The following is a 17,913-nucleotide window of genomic DNA, read 5'->3' as shown; positions in this document are numbered from 1 at the left end:
TGTTGGTGATGGAGGGCATGGACGTTTGTAAAGCATGAAAACAAAACTTGCTTCATTCCCCTCTTCACCTTGTTTCTTACCTCCAACTGATGGCCAAGTCCTGTCATTCTTCTGCTATTTTTTCTCAGATTTATTTCCTGTATCATCACTTTATCCCAGCTCTCTATGCAGGGCTCACATCATCTCCTGACTACTCTACTGCATCAGCACTGGTCACCCTGTGGGCTTCCTGCCCCTCTCTAATCTACTGTCCACCTGGCAACCAGAGTGAGCTTCTAAGAACACAAATTAGGTCAAGTCACTCTGTTATAAACTGCTTTCCTTCAAGTAAAATCCCAACTCCTTGTCTCCAATGCCCCAGGTATCCAGTCCCCTGCCTTCCCCTCCAGCCTCATCTCATTCCCTTTCCTGCTTTTTTTCACTGCCTTTCAACTGCACTAGTCTTGTTTCGGCCACTCAAGCACACCCAGCTCATTACCAGCTCATGTGCTATTCCCTGGTCTGGAATGCTGTTGCTTTCATTCTTCCCTAAACTGGCTCTTTGTTGTTCTTCATGTCTCCATGTTGGGGTGGCATTATCTGAACACTCCTTCCAAAGGGAGCTCCCACCCCATGTTTTCTCTGTCACTGTGCTCCGGTGAGGGTAACCCCTGCCCCTCAGCACTTAGCATAATTAGAAGCTCAATAATTATTTGTCTACTAGTCCATAGTCTTCCCTCTCAGGACCCCATTGGATCCATTAGGGTAGAGAACAGGCCTGTCTCATTATTAGCATTACCCCACAGATGCAGCATGGAGTAGGTGCTTATAAGTATCTGTTGAATGAATCACTGGGTTTTATACAAAATGTTATCATGCGAAATTCTGTTTTACTAAAATCCCCTTTGCTAAACAGTCCTGGGAATGACCACAGTTACAATCCAGTAGGTAAAATCCTGCCTAGCAAGAGGTGCTGACAAAGCACTTTGAATTTGGGAAGGCAAATGGAAAAGGCTGACTTCCTGATATACTGATTTGCGTTTTTATTTTTCCTGATTCACAAAGGAAGGCAAACTTTTTTTCAACTGCTTCAGCACAAAGTGCATCTTTCTTGCACGCTTGAGTTTGTGGATGAAGATTCATACTTACTCCTCATACTTCATCCTGTTAGGTAGATAAGTTAAATCAAATGCAATTTCTGCTTACTAAACACCATCGTCAAATCTTGAAACAGCTTACTGGATTTATGAGTATTGTTTTAATTTATTCCGTGCTATTTTAACTACTTCAGAGATAACAGTACTGTATTCATTTATGAAAGTAAGTTTGCCTCATCATATTTTTAAAGTTTTAATTTCTCTTAGCAACACTACAAAACCAGCCACTGGTATTTAATTCATTCCATATTTGCTGTGGGGCATAAGTGATGCTTTTAGAGTCATTAGTGAACTCACAAATAGATGCCTGGCAACGTGCAGGTGGGGTAGCAAATGATAAGTCATTAGCCACTGTCTGTGGGGAGGAAATTATTCCTAGGGCTGAAGATAAGCTATTTGGGAGCAATGTTAAATCTTCAATTAACAGGAAAGCATTTCATAATTTGTAATTCACATGTGGCATAATCTACATGATTTGTAAATTACTAAATGGTTCCCTAGTGTACATGTATTTATGCGTCCATTCATGGTATAATCTTACCTAATTCCTCACCATTTAAAAATTGTAGCTTCATGTTTGGGAAAGCCTGTCTTTATTTCCACCAGAATGCAAATTACTCACAGCCAGGATATCTGTACCTTAGTGAATGTTAGCAGTAGAAGAATGCATTTTAACACCCTCATTCTCTCTCTTTTTTTATTATTATACTTTAAGTTCTGGGGTATATGTGCAGAATGTGCAGTTTTGTTATATAGGTATACATGTGCCATGGTGGTTTGCTGCATCCGTCAACCTGTCATCTAGGTTTTAAGGCCCGTATGCATTAGGTATTTGTCCTAATGCTCTCCCTCCCCTTGACCCTACCCTCTGACAGGCCTCTGTGTGATGTTTCCCTCCCAGTGTCTGTGAACACTCTCATTCTCTAGTGGCCCAGAATTTGACAGTGACAAAGCAAGGATTCAAATCCTGTCTTCGAATCCAGTCCAGTGGTTCTACAAACTTCAGTTGAGAACAAAAGAAGAAACACTAGAGTTCAAAGAGGAAGATAGAGCAAGAAGGTGGAGAAATTGTGGAGTGAATACAAATCTGTCAGAGAACAAACTAAAAGGTCCCTTGCTTTCATACCTGGTGACTGCCCACTGCTAGCTGGGCGTATCTTGAAAACATTAGGAAACTATTAATAAGCAGTGACTTTTGGCTCTTACTGCATTTTCACAGAGTGTTTTAGAAAATTAGAAACTAGAAAGCCATGGGTTTTCTCATCAAAGGGTAGAATGTTTTTGAAGAAAATGGATGATTTAAATAATTTTTGCTTGCTTAGAATATTAACATAATTAATCTATTTTAGTCTGATGAGATATTTGCAAATATATTTGTTTTATGAGTGTCAAAGGCTCTAATATATTAATATAAAATACATATATAATATGGATATACTATAATATATTATGTCTATTATATATAATACATCAGTATATTTGTTATATTAATATATCACTAATGTATTAATAAAGAAAAAAAGGATGTTAAACTAGACAGGATCTGGCGTGTCCTTGTGGCATTTTGATGGAGGCCTTCACCTCAACAGTGAGTTAAGCCTAGAGTATGAGGATAAGTTCTGTGCATTAACCACTTTAAAACTTGTTTGTCATTACTCAGTATACAACAGAGAAAACGTCAAAATCCCTCTTCACTTCTCTTCCAACTCTGTCTTTTCCCAGTGTGAGTAGAATCAAAGCATATGTATTGTTCAGGGATCTCCTTTTTTTTCAATTCAACTATGTGTTTTGGGTGCTCTTGTTCTGACTCATGAATCTTAGAACTCTTCCCACCTCAATCATTAGAGAGGCAGAGAATTGTAGTTGTGAAAAGTCTGTACACTGGAGTCTAACTTTGAGTCCCAGTTTTCCCATGGACTGGTCATGTGAGCTTGGGAAAATAACCTCCCATGCCTCAGGTGTCTCATCTGTGAGACGGGGATAATAATAACACCTACCTCAAATAAAACAATGCAAGAAATGCCCTAGAACAAATGCCTGGCACATAGTAAGTTCTACCCAAGTATTTATTATTATAATAAATGTATAAATACTTAACAACTCCCTTAAATTGTTTTCTATTACTTGCTATTTTGAATAGTGCTTCAATGAATATCCTTGTGACATGGTTTTGCTGTGTCCCCACCCAAATCTTATCTTGAGTTGTAGCTCCCACAATTACCATGTATCGTGGGAGAAATCTGATGGGAGGTGATAGAATTATGGGGGCGAGTCTTTCCTGTGCTGTTCTTGTGATAGCGAATGAGTCTCGTGAGATCTGATGCCTTTAAAAATGGAAGTTTCTTTGCACGAGCTGTCTCTTTGCCTGCCGCCATCCACATAAGCTGTGACTTGTTCCTCCTGGCCTTCTGCCGTGATTGTGAGGCCTCCCCAGCCATGTGGAACTGTAAGTCTAATAAACCTCTTTCTTTTGTCAAATGCCCAGTCTTGGGTATGTCTCTATCAGCAGTGTGAAAATGGACTAATACACCTCGTATGTATACTTTTGTATATATATGAATCGTTTTCTAGGACAACTTTCTAGAAGTAAAATTTCAGAAGCAAAAACCTAAGCCTTTGGTAGCTACAACTACATCGTCTTCTAAAGGTCTTTATAATTTTACCATCAGTTTAAGGGAGAACGTGTTATCTGGATCCTCTCTGATTTTTAAAATCTATTCTTTTTCTATCTGGTGGACAGGAAATGTCATCTCATCCTTACATTGATTTGATGGATTAACATTTTCATCATGAAGGTGGGTAAAAACACAGGTGGACTTTGATCAAGTTTGCCTTTAGCAATCTGGGCAGCTGGATCAAAGGCTCAGCATGTTGGCTAATGCAGAATGTAATAAAACGGCATTTAGAGGGGATCAGCACAACATCTCATAAGGTAGGTTCTAATGCTCAGCAGGCCAAGTTCGAGAAGGGTTGGTAGCCTAACAGCAATGTGCATGGAACTAACTTGGGGGATTCCAAGTACAGCAAGAGTGGGATCGGTTTCCTAAATTAGCTCACATAAATATGTGCTGCCCAAGGCAAGGGAAGTCCTGGGTCACATTGTGAGTTTTGAGGAAAGGTCAGCTGTCTCTTGCTGAGGGTCTGGAGCAAGGCTAGACATATTTTTGGACATATTGTAGAGATATTTTGGACATATCTCCTGTTCTAATGAACATCTACAATGGATTCTAGAATAGTGGGCGATTACTTAAATGACAAAACTTAGAAATTCTGTGATTGTTCAAGTTCTCCAAGGTTAAGGAGGAGGAAAAAGCACCAAGGCAGATGGGTACTTCCTGGAACAAGCAACTGTATTTTTCACCGTAGGAGAAAAATAATTTTTTTAAAAAGTAGTTATAATAAATAATTATATAATCGTTACCACAATCAATATATAGAATAGTTCCATCCCCCTCTAAATTTTCTTGCTTCCCATTATAGACAATCTGTTCCCCCAGTTCCAATCCCTGGCAACCACTGATGTGTTTTCTGTCCCTTTACTCTTTTCCAAAGTGGAAAAATAAATGGAACAATGCAATGTCCTGTATGTTGTGTTACTTGTTTCACTCAGCATTGGATACTTGTTGACCGTGTGGCTATGTATCAGTAGTTCATTTTCTTCTATTGCAGAATAATATCCTATGGGACAGAGTACCACACAGTTTATTTATCCATTTATCCCTTGAAGAACATGTGGGTTGTTTAGAATTTTGGCGATTATGAATAAAGCTGCTATAAACATTTGCTTATAGTTTTTTTTGTGTGTAAATATAAGTTTTCATTTCACTGGGCAGATACTAAGGAGTGGGTTGCATGGTAAATGTATGTTTAAAAAGTAATCATGTTTTTAAAGCACCACATTTTTATTTCTGCATACTCTGTGATTTTACTTCAGAAGTAAGCACTAGGTCTAATTTGTTCACATATAGGTGTTCACTTTTCTCTCTCACAGCAGGTAGTGAGAGGCCTGTGAATATCACAGAGCTCTTTGAGGTTTTAAAGACAAAATTGCTCTATAAGTACAGGTAGCAAGTGTGCAGGAATTTCCTTGGTAATATTTTTGCTGAGGAATAAGAAGAGAGTAAGTAAATTTACCTTTAAAAAATCAAGACTAAAGTGTGAAGGTCAATTGCAAAACTTTCATTTAAGAAGGAAATTTTACTGTTCTTCCATGCTTAGCATTCCTTCTGCTATGCAGAATAGTCCTGGATTAACTTGACACACAGAAAGTACCATATTTTAAACAGAACCAATTCATTGTAGTGGCTTCTGCCAGCAATAGAAACTTGCAGAATGTACAAGGAATTCAAACATCTCAACAGAAAAAAAGCCCACCAAGTTTCCTCAAAAAACTACAAATAGAACTGCCATATGATCTGGCAATCCCACTTCTGGGCATTTATCCAAAGGAAAGGAAATCAGTATATCAAAGAGACACCCGCAAACTCCATGTTTATTGCAGCATTATTCACAAAAGCTAAATATGAAATCAACCTAGGTGTCCAACAACAAATGAATGGATAAAGAAAATGTGGTATATATACATACCATGGAATACAATTCAGTGGTTAAAAAAAAAAAAAAAGAAATCCTGTCATTTGAGGCATCATGGATGGAACCGAAGTTTATGTTAAGTGAAACAAGCCAGGAACAGTTAAACACTGCGTATTCTCACTTACATGTGGAAGCTAATACAAGTTGATCTTACAGAAGTAAAACACAGAACAGAGGACACTAGAGACTGGGAAGGGTAAAGGGAAGGGAAAGTTAAGAAGAGGTACGTTAAAGAATACAAAGTTACAGCTAGATAGGAGGAATCATTTCTAGTGTTAGATAGCTGTAGGATGTCTAGAGTTAACAATAATATATTAGACAGTTTCAAATAGCTATAAGGAGGATATTGAATGTTCACAAGGCAAATAAATAATAGATGTTTGAGATTATGGATATGCTAATTACCCTTACCTGATCACTATGCATTGTATGTATTGAAACATCACTATGTACCCCATGAACATGTCAATTTAAAAAATTGCTTTCACCAAGAGCCACTAAATCAACAGAATTGTGTGGCAACATTATGCAGACCCCACTGTTGAGAGTAAACACTATTTGATATGATATCAAGTTCCATCAGTTTGCGTCAGATCATCAGATGAGAGGGCCATAAGCTTCTTCTGTTCTCATAATTATGCAGATTTATTGTTTTGAAAAGAAAATCAGCTTCTCTCTAAAATAAGCAAGGACATTGGGGGCAACCAACTATTCTCAGAGAAGGAGTACTTTTAATTTTTTTCAGGAATCTTAGGAAAATCAAATAATATACAGGAATGTAGAGTTCAATGACAAAAAGGAAATCTCTTGACTATATGAATAGTTTCATGAAGTCACAGCATTGGTTTAATATCAAAAACTTTTATTTGGAGAGAAACTTACATTTGGATTTAAAGGACAGTGATTCAAGTCAAATTCATCAAATTAGCAATCCACTGTGATTTTTCCACCTTTTAAAATAAAGATTCAGCAATTTTTAGAAAGTGTAGCTTTTGGTTAAGAATGACATCATTTTGTCCAAATTAAAAATAATTAACATTTAGGGTATAAAAAGAGTGTGCCAAAATATCTCAAAGAGCAATATGAAGTGAAACAATAAAAGGTATCATAATTGCTAGACCAAGCCAGCTTATTCAAAATAAGAGCATTATGAAGCACTGAGTTGTGGATTGGTCTTAAGTGACCTTCAGACAAACCCATGAGAAAGTCTGAGGACTGAGTTGAAACATTTCTCTACCTTCTTCTGTAATTTTATTGCTACTATTAAAGTTTTAATAACCAGTAATTTGTGACATTGAATTTTAATTTTTATTATATTTTTTCCAGTTGTGGATATTTCAAACATTTAATTTTTAGCAGTAACAGAGAAAAATAGTACAGAGACACTAGAAACCTAACTGGTTTTGAATCTTGAGCAATTGCTTAGAAATGTTCACATGATGAAATAAAATGCTTTGTATTGCAAGCTTTTATTTAGGAATGAGAGCTTCTTAATTCTGGGTCTTCGGCCAATATCCAAAGTCAAATGGTACAGACATATGAAAGATGGTTAGTAATTAATCATGCCTCACCGGTGTGCCAGAAAAGTAAACTCACCAGGAGCCTCTCTCAGTGCCTTATCAAATTACTAAAACTTGACTTGCTTTCCTGGATTAGTAAAGTGATACACTGTTGATTCTGGAAATTTGTAACTTAAGATGATTCCTCTGCATAGTATTCAGCAAACCATAAGATGGTATTTTGATAATTTTGAGTTTCATCAAAATACAGATTATTATCCTGCGTGAGTCCACTGTAATCTTAGCACAGAGTCTGCAAAGCGGTGGCTCCAGGGGCTGGTTTCTCAGAAATGTGGGGCATTCGGGATCAGCTAACAGAGGAATGAGTTCTTGATGACTCCATGTGCGTCAACAAGCAGTTTATGACTTATCCTTTAAAACAGAAAACAAACAAGAAAGTAGTTTTGAAAAGTAAACTTTTTTTTTTACTTAGGTTTATATAATTTTCTGTTCTGTAAGAGGTATCTTTTAGGGCCCAGGGAATTCTTCTATACCTTGGGGACCCGGGACTGTGTACCTGGCCGAGACTGATGATCAACCAAGTGGGATGCTTATTTCCTCTCTTTAGTTAGAAGTTTCAGGATCAAAGTGAGCCTTTGAGTTACTTATCATTTTCCGCGTAAATATTTTGGTTACACACACACAATTTGTATAGTGGCTTCTTCAGAAGCCTGTGGCAATCATTCCTGGCTGTGAAACCAGATGGCCTTGCACAATGTGGTCCCAAATCAGCAGCATCAACATTCTCTGGATACTTGTTAGAAATGCAAAGTATCAGCCCCCAAGTAGACCTAATCAATCGGAAACTCTGGGGATGGGCCTAGCGATTTACGTTTTGACATGCTGAGGATTCTGAGGCATACTCAAGGGTGAAAATGATGGATCTGTATAATGCTAACTTACAAATAAGTAACTTCAGCTTAAAACTCTTTTATTATTATTTTTAAATCCTGGAAGGATTCTGCTCTTGTGCAGCATGGCAAGCCAGAAGTGGTAGGAAATTAACACCCACAAAGGCAGCCCTTGTTCAAGATCTAACTATCCCAGCTCCCTCTCCACTGTGGGGGATGATTCTAAGAGTGATTTTTTTTCAGTTTCCCCTGCAGAATTAGCTCCAGTCGCCACCTTGATAGCTGATGTAATCGCCCAGCTTTTGTAATCTGCCTTCCCTTTTCTGTGTTACTTTCCCTTCCCTGAAGGTGTTTCCTACACCCCCAAATAAGCTACACTAGAATCCTTGCATAAGTGATGCTTCTTGGGGGCCCCAAATGAAGACACTCACCTACTGCAAGTGTTCAGTAGAAATCAATAAACTGAGTTTCCCCTTTATTCTAACCCAAGTAAGAGGCCATCATTCCATTTGTGATCCCACTGAACAGAGGCAGAAATATGCCCAAGACTGCAGGGGCCACGGTTAAGAACATGGGCTTGAGAGCTAAATTCCTGCCATGGAAACTGGCCTTCCCTCTCGGGCACTGTGTGACTTTGGATTCATCTTTTAAGCTCCCCATGCCTCAGTTTCCTGATAAAACAGGCAGAACTATAGTATATGTAGCAGGGAATCGTTATGAGGATTTAATAAGTTAAACAAGCAAAGTGACTAAAATAGCATCTGTTACATGGTAAGCATTTTATGTTACCTATTATTATTAATATTGCTTTCTTCTTCGTTTTCTTTCTTGCAAGTAGTTTTAAGTCTCCTTCAGTTCTATTCATTTTTTTTTTTTCTCTTAAGAACTTCCCCAGCGTTCCTCCATTTTCTTGAACCTGTTTATCATGCTTGTTTTCTGTCAAGTCGGGGGCCCTGTACAGCATGAAACGAGAATAAGATTCTATTACTTATCCTTCATTTAATAGTATGCATTTGCCAATTAAGAGCTTTACATAAATTTTCCTATTAAATCTTTTCAACAACCTCTGGATAAGGATAATGTTAATTCTTGTCCATCATACAATTGTGGAAATTGAGACTTAAAGAGATGAAGTCACTTTTCAAGTGCTAAGTAGATGCTAAGTGATAAAGAAGAAATTCAAACCCAGGACTCTTGATTGCAGGCCCCCAGCTCTTATCACAGACACTATACAAACAGGAATACTTTGTGTTACTCTGTGTTAGTGGTTCTCTTATTTTGCTTTGCATCAGAATACCCTGGAAGGATGACTAACATACAGATTGCCAGGCTCAGCACCTGCTGTGTCTAAGCTAGGATATCTAGGGGCATTTCTAGTAAGTTCCAGGTAATGCTGATGCTGCTGGTTTCGGGGCAACACTTTGAGAAATACGGCTTTGTATTATGGCTCTATTTGAACATTTGAGGAAAATAAGTAGGATAAAAGTGATTTGGGACAACAGTCTCATTCTTTTGATATGATTAATACATATGACACAAATATCTTCTTTGGTAATTTTTAAAAAAAATTAGATATAATAGAAATTAATTTTTCTCTTACATAAAGGACCCAGAGGTAGGCCATGCAGGGGTTGGCATGGTGCCTTCGATGTCAGAGATCAGATTCTGTTGCATAAAATCTTATTGCTCTTTACCCGGTATCTTGTTGCTCCACCATCTTCAGCATGCTGCTTCCACTTTATGGTTTTAAATGGCTGCTGGAGTACCGGACATCACATCTGCATTCCGGACAACAGGAAGGAGAAAGCACTGAAGAAAGGCACCCTTCTTCATTTAAAATTTATTTTATTTTTAGTTTTGGTTAAAAGACCCACACACAAACATAAAATTTACTATCTTTACCATTTTTAAATGTACAGTTCAGTAGTGTTACATACAGTTACATCTTGCTGCAGTGTCCCTCCAGAAGATTTCTATCATCTTCTTTGGAAAATTTTAAGAAATTATTACCAAAAAATGTACTGACATAGTTTTAAGGCTTATGTACCAATAACACCATGTGAGTCAATCCTGTACATTCATCTGTAAAGTGCCTCAGCTTTTGGGCTTTTTTCTCCTTATTGGCTGGTTCTAAATAAATTTTATGAATTCCCAATAAATGGCTTTTGGGAAATGCCAGGTCATCATTGTAATAAAAAGTGGTATAAGGGGAAAACAACTCTCTTAAAGCTAGACCTACTTAGACAACTGTTGTGTTTTTTGGGAACATTCAATATTCCTCTTTCAAATTTCTCCAAATTTTCTCCCAAATGAATTTTTAAAAATTACATAGCACTGGACTCCTGTGCCAAAAACAATAGCATTAAAATCTTTTGCTTTAGCAGGGAATCCTTATATCAATATATTTTAAGTAAAATCATCTAATATGTAAAATGTCGCAGAAACAGTACTGCTGAGGTCAAAGTAGGAATGGGGAGGGATGGAGAGCTAGAACTCCATCATTTTGGCCTCTCCTTTAGGTGAAGACCCCCGGACTGTAAAGCAGGTTAAACTACTGCCTTCTAATAACAGCAAAAATGTCCTAATCTCTTAGGTTCTTAAATACTTGTATGACATCACTGACAGGGACTACTTTAAAACATTTAATTATTCCCCAATTCACACATGTCTTGACTTATTTTTGATAATGAGTAGCAAATAGGTACCCTAGGATTCTATACAAATAAGCCAGTGTAATTTGATGGAATAAACACTGGTTTGGATGTTAAGAGATTTTCAGCTAACCCTGGCTCTTCTGATAACTGGCTTTGTTGCTCAGGGAAGTTAGTTTTAATCTCTCATTTGTAGAATGATTGGGCTAAACTAACTGGTCTCTCAGAAATTGTTCCTTCAAGCCCTAACCTTCTGTGGTTCTCATTAATGCCTGGATATAATGACCTTACTACTGATGGAAAGATTATCTTGGGAAATGTTGGCCAAAACTAAACCTTCGCCCCACACATCTGTTCTAATTTCCTTTTGCTGGGCAGATAGACACCCTGGCTGAGTTCCAGTTCAGGTAATTACATTCTGCCCACCATGATTTTCCTTGCATTGTCAATTGGCTACAGTATTCTTCATGATTTCTCTTGACTACCATGCCTCCTGACAATGTTGTCTGAAGCTGTGGCTTCATTTGGGAAATTTCTGTGTGTTTTAGAAAATGTAATGCTGTCATCACAATGGGCCATAGACATTTCAGTCTTTCTAGGTGTTCTGAAGGGGTTGGCTCAAAAATACAGCGCAGGCTTTCATGTTGGTCTACTTTTAGTAGTGACATCTTTCAGATTTACCTAAAATACTTGTCTAAAAACTTTCTAGTGGAAAACTGTACTCATACTAATTGCTAGTAATATTAATGGCTTACTGTGTGTATTGCGTGCTCCCTGAAGTGGTTTCCACGTATACACTCATTTACTATGTCACTCCCATTTTGCAGATGAGGAAACTGAGGACAGGATGGGCCACAGTTCATGCAGTTCTTCTAAGCTTCCCATGGGAGACTTGACAGGTTAGTTATGATGCATCCATAGAATGAGCCATTAAAAAGAGTGAGGTAGATCCGTATTCAGCAGATGTGACAAACTCCCCAAGATGTGTGTGTGTATATATGTATATGTATATATACAGAGAGAGAGAGAGAGAGAGAGAGAGAGAGATTCACTCTGTCTCCCAGGCTGAAGTGCAGTGGCACGATGGCACGATCTTGGCTCACTGCACCTTCTGCCTCCTGAGTTCAAGCGATTTTTGTGCCTCCATCTCCCGAGTAGCTGGGACTACAGGTGCACGATACCAAGCCCAGCTAATCTTTTTGTATTTTTAATAGAGACAGGGTTTCACCGTGTTGGCCAGGCTGGTCTTGAATTCCTGACCTCAAGTGATCCGCCTACCTCAGCCTCCTAAAGTCCTGGGATTATAGGCGTGACCCACTGTGCCCAGCCCCCAAGATGCACAACTAAGTGAGAAGGGAAGGATATAGAATAGGGTGGCTGTTTTGCTATTTTCTTGATGTTGGTTATAAAAGGCTGTGTATATTTTACTGGTATATGAGTGCACATGCATTTTAAAATTTTTTTTTTTTTGAGACGGAGTCTCACTCTCTTGCCCAGGCTGGAGTGCAGTGGCATGATTTCGGCTCACTGCAACCTCCACCCTCTGGGTTCAAGTGAGTCTCGTGCCTCAGCCTCCTGAGTAGCTGGGACTACAGGCATGTGCCACCACGCCTGACTAATTTTTTTTTTTTTCTTTTTAGTAGAGACGGAGTTTCGCTATGTTGGCCAGGCTGGTTTTGAACTCCTGACTGCAGGTGATCTGCCTGCCTCAGCCTCCTAAAGTGCTGAGATGACAGGCGTGGGCCACTGTACATTTCTTTTTCTGGCCTGGAAGCAAACCCAACACAATGTTAATAGTAGTTACCTTTGAGGTAAAGATTTATTTTATTTAAAATTATTTTTACCTTCCTTAGGTTTGAGTGTTTTTTTACCATGTGTATGCTATGTTACTTACATTTTTAAAGAAAAGTTGTCAACAAGGGTTACCTGGATAGTGAAATTATGAATGATCTTTGCCTTCTTCTATGTTTCTGTTTCGAAAACATAATAAATGTTATTTATTTTGTGGAAGATTTCTATCAATAAAGAGGAAACAGAGAGTGTCCAGGCTAACGGTAGGAGAGTTAGTTTTTGGGTTTTCTGGCTGGCTGGTGCTGGTTGGGGTGAGTCTGGGCTGGCTACTGTGGTGGAGCAGACCCGTGAGGTCCTCAGAGTCATACACAGAGGAAGAGCTCGGGTCAGACTTTGGCCTTTTCTGCCTGTTTCATCAAAACAGAAACCACAAGCTTTATCACACCCTCAAAATGCCCTTTCTCTCTTCTTTGGGGTTAAAACCAAATTTTTCTTCAAAGAAAGCATATTGAGATTTTGGGGTCAAGTTCACAATTAAAAAAAAAATTTTCTTGAAAGATGTGTGTATTGTCTTAACCTGGGTTCCCTTTGTGTTTGCACCCCCCAGTGGGCTCATTTGGCATGAGGGATCTGGGGGCTGGACCCTGGATTTTTTCTTAGACAACCTAACCTCTTTGGTCCAGAACTATCTCAAGATTCTGCTACCAACATGTTAGAAGCAAAAGGCCCAGAAAACAACCCAGTCACTTCATGGGAATTGGCAGCTTTAAATGTGAGTACACACACAGCAGTTGGTTATCTCTTTGGGGGTTAAGTTACTCCATTTAGTGCCGACTTGTGCAGACAATGGGGCAGAGGCCAGGGACACCAGAGTAATCCTTTTACCTGCCTGATCTGGAGTGACATTGGAATGAAGGGGCACTTTCAGAGGGTATCAGTTTCCCAGGTAAGTTCTGCAAACAAGCCCACAGAGCCTCAGCTTCCTCATTGTGCGTCCACTGAGGGCCGAAAAAAGCCAGCCCTGCTTGTCAGTCCCGCAAACAGATGAAAGACCTACTTGGGTCCGGTGGAATTCCATTGTCGTGGTATTTACTCACAGTCGCCTAGTGCCTCCCCTGAAATGTGGGCTGCAAGGGGACTGGTTTTCATGCCAAGCACCACATCCTGAAAGCATAAACAGCGATTAAAACTTATTATAAAAAAAATTGGAAGTGCAGCCAAGGTTTTCCGTCTCTCTTGGTGAATAAACTCAACTCCCACATGCCAACACCTTGTGGTTACCCAATACTCTTTCTGTCTTGTCATTTTTCTTTCAAAGAAGCGACACCTTCCATTTCTCACTGCAAGGAGCTGTGGTGACAGACATGTAAGAATTTTATTTTCTTTTTAAAGTAACTTAGATTACAGTGGGGCTGCCATGAGAAAGGTGACACGGAAGAGCAGACGAGAGGGAGCAGAAAGGTGTGTGCAGATTCTGGTGTGTCCATCAGCCTTAAGAACAGGGGCTGCTGAGCTGAGTCAGAGGCCGAAGCCAGTCCTAGGGATAAGATTTCCCGTGTCTCTACTCTGGGGACATTAGCTCCACTGTTTAGACTAGCTTCCTGCTTTCACCCACATTTTCAGGCCAGTGGAAACTTCCACGAATCCAGGTCGTACATTCACATTCAACCAATGTGTGTTTACCCACCACTTACAATCTGAAATTTTGGGAAGCTGGAGAATGGACAGGGACACTTGCCCACAGCTCTGCAGGCCAGAGGTGGTCCCACTCTGGGACTTTCTGTCCTTCTATCCAGCTGAACAAACCTGATGATGCTGGCCTCCTCTCATAAACCTTTTAAATGCTGCATGAAGTCCAAACCACTTAGCAGAATTCTGGTCCCCACCTTCACTTCCAGCCTCCTGGATGCCCTCTCACCCTCTACTCTCTGTTCTGATCATGAAACAGAAAATATAACCCTGCATCCGGTCTTTACCCGGGCAGGGCCCCTGTCCTGGAATGCTTCCCTTTTCCTGCTTTATCTAACTCACCTCAGTTCAGTGAAGACCCAACTCAAATGCCATCTTGTCTGGGAAATCTTGCTTCAATCCTCTAGGAAGTATTAATTGCTTCTCCCTTTATCCCTTTAGAGCAGATTATCATTGATATTATTTGTTTGTATGATCATCCCCCCAAAAAGCTTCTTGAGGGTTTCAGGAAAACATTTTGCTCATTTCCATATCTTCGGTTCCTAGCAATATACTTGGTGATCAATATGTGCTTGTTGAAGTTTGTATGAGATCATCAGTATTTCCCATGCAGAGAATAGAGAAAAGAGAACAACATAAAATATCTTCAATGCTAAGCAACCTTGAAGCAGAGATGTTTTTCTTTGCTACTTTTTTTTTTTTTTTTTGAGACAGGGTCTTGCTCTATCACCTAGGCTGGAGTGCAGTGCCATGATCATAGCTCACTGCAGCCTCAACCTCCTGGGCTCAGGTGATCCTCCCACCTCAGCCTCCTGGATACCTGGGACTACAGACATGTGCCACTATGCTCAGCTAATTTTTTGTATTTTTTTTTTTGTAGAGACGAGGTTTTACCATGTTGCTCAGGCTATTCTTGAACTGGGCTCAGGTGATCCACCTGGCTTGGCCTCCCAAAGTGCGGGAATTATAGCATGAGTTACCAGGCCTGGCCTCTTTGCTACACCTTGTCTGGGTCTTTTGCAGGGATTTGTTGTGGTTGTTGACAGGTGTCATGCCTTAGAACTGGCAGGCAAGCCTTGGAAAGCTCCTGTGAAGATTGTCCTGTTAGTATCAGTTTACTTTTTAAAAAAAATACTTTTATTGATTTTAGAGACAGAATCTTGCTTTGTCATCCAAATTAGAGTGCAGTGGCTTGATCATAACTCACTGTAGTCTCAAACTCCTCGATTCAAGTGATCCTCCTGCCTAAGCCTCCCCAAGTGCTGGCATTACAGGCATATGCCACCATGCCTGGCCTTAGTTTACTTAAAAAAAGGTTGAAAAGTTTTTAAAAAACTTTACATAAAAACGGAAATAGCTATATTATTTATTTTTGATTTATAATATATACATATTGGCTATGAAAAATTCAAATGACAAAAAAGTGTGTAAAAGATAAAATGAAAACCTAAAAACCTAAAACCAAAATTTACCCTAAATGCAACCACACAGATAACACAGTTATCTTGTGGTAAATATCCTTCTAGATATATCTCATGCATATGCATACACATATAAACACATACACATGCTCAGTTTCATATATTCATCTATTCTGAAAACACCTTAAATATTACATAAGTAAATGACATTTTACCTGCTCTTATGTAGCCTCCTTTGTCTCTCAATGTATCGGACACCTTCATAACAACATACAATCCTTGGCGTCTTCTATCTAATGGGTGTAGAGTATTCCACTGAATGAATGTTCCCAATGTTTTTCGAATGTCTGCTGCTGGATCTGGATGTTATTCCTGGATTTTCAGTACTATAAACTCTCGCCGTGATTGACATTCTTTTTCAGTGAAGTCACATTTCATGGGAGTTTCAGGAAAGGCAATATGTACAGTAAAGTTTTCAAGGAGTCAATATCACCAGGCAAAATTAGTTTGGTGCCACTTTGGAGAAAGATGTGGCCTCTCCAATTAGTCTAGCATAGCCAATCTTTTCTCCTGTATTGGATAAGACAGTTGTTTCCTGAAACAAGCACTTGCTGATATAGCTGGCTTGCATTTTGGCGGAGGCCATGTGCTGTGTGAAAAATGAACAATACATTTAGCTTTAAATATAGGGCCAAGCCCAATACAGTGAGATACTCTTATTCATTTGAGGCCTTTCTAGATGACAAGAGACCAGAGAAGAGAGAATCAGGCCCCTGTCCCCTTCCTGACATATACCTACTGTGTGAAGGGTCTGGGCTGGGGGACAGAATCACCAGGGAATTTCAGCTTCTCTGTCTCTTTCTTACTTACAGAAACCATAGCATCCCTTTTGGCAATGCTAAATGTGAATCTTGTTATACAACTTTCCAGAAATGGGTCAACTGGATAAAAGTGTACCAGGTCAAAAGTTTACCAACTTGTCATCCTCATAAAAATGCACAGAAGCGCCTATTTCTTCCAAATGGTATGCTTGATTGAATCTACCTTTGCCAGTCCGACAGGTCTATATGTATCACTTTTATTTTTCTTTGTATTTCCTTGATAGCTTCATTATAGTGAAATTATCTCTAAGCTCATTGACTCTTTGTGCTTATTTGTGAAATGTCTATGTTTCTTGCCCATGTCTTTTGTTGGGAGTTCTTTTTCTCTTAGTAACATAAGAGTTATTTGTATATTAGGATGATTAAATCTTTGTTACATGCATTGTAAATATTTCTCTAGTTTTGTAGTTCATTTTAACTTTATGGTGTTGTCGTATAGTGTGAAAGTTTTTGGCTCTTATGTAGAAAACCATACAATTTCCTCCCTATATATCTGAACTAATTTTCTAAGAGTGTTCGATTTCAGTTTGAGTGTTTTTCAGCTTTCGGAATTAAAGATATGAGAAAGTTTATGTCAAGCATTTCTGACTAATTTATCTAATATTTTAATGCCCTTAAACAGTATTGAGAGGTAGGACATTTAAGAGGTGATTAGCTCATTAGGGTTAGTTATCAGAGGAGGAAGTTCCCGATAAAAGGATGAGTTCAACCCCCACACTCTCTGTCTTATGCATATGTGCTTCCTTACCATGTGATGCTATTATCAGTTAGTAATGATCATCCTGCTTTAAAACATTTGGAGGCTGGGCGCGGTGGCTCACGCCTGTAATCCCAGCACTTTGGGAGAACGAGAGGTGTGGATCGTGAGGTCAGGAGATCGAGACCATCCTGGCTAACACGGTGAAACCCCGTCTCTACTAAGAATACAAAATTTTGTATTTTGTACTATAGGCAGGCGCCTGTAGTCCCAGCTACTCGGGATGCTGAGGCAGGAGAATGGTGTGAACCCAGGAGGCGGAGCTTGCAGTGAGCCGATAGCACCATGGCACTCCAGCCTGGGCAACAGTGCGAGACTCCATCTCAAAAAAAAAAAAAAATTGGAAGTGAACAGAGATTCTGTGATCAAATTCTGAGGACTAAATTAGTTTAGTTGTGCCTCATTTTAGTGAAACTCTCACATAAACATTTCTTCAGGTAGCAAACAGAATTAGAAACTAAGCATTAAAATGTAAAGAATTACAGCAATTTAAAAAGGAATCATAACAATTTTCTTTAAATATCAAGTTATTTTCCTTAAATAAGTTATGTACAAGCACTTTGTAAATTCTAAGGTCTTAAACT

At 39.1% G+C, this 17,913-nt stretch overlaps 1 long non-coding RNA gene across 1 annotated transcript in view; it reads left to right on the top strand.

Annotated features, from left to right (window-relative positions):
- Positions 1 to 17,465, top strand: part of LOC103888171 — a 50,531-nt gene extending 33,066 nt beyond the window's left edge. The window contains exons 2-5 of the long non-coding RNA XR_002515258.2: positions 3,877 to 3,931; positions 11,618 to 11,689; positions 13,189 to 13,353; positions 16,564 to 17,465. This is a non-coding gene — a long non-coding RNA (uncharacterized LOC103888171). The remainder of the gene's footprint in view (positions 1 to 3,876; positions 3,932 to 11,617; positions 11,690 to 13,188; positions 13,354 to 16,563) is intronic.
- Positions 17,466 to 17,913: the final 448 nt, after the last annotated feature.

Source organism: Papio anubis, chromosome 16, assembly GCF_008728515.1.
Source record: "Papio anubis isolate 15944 chromosome 16, Panubis1.0, whole genome shotgun sequence".
NCBI lineage: Eukaryota > Metazoa > Chordata > Mammalia > Primates > Cercopithecidae > Papio > Papio anubis.
The sequence above is the reverse complement of the archived record's forward strand: the minus strand, read 5'-3'. Positions and strand labels throughout refer to the sequence as shown.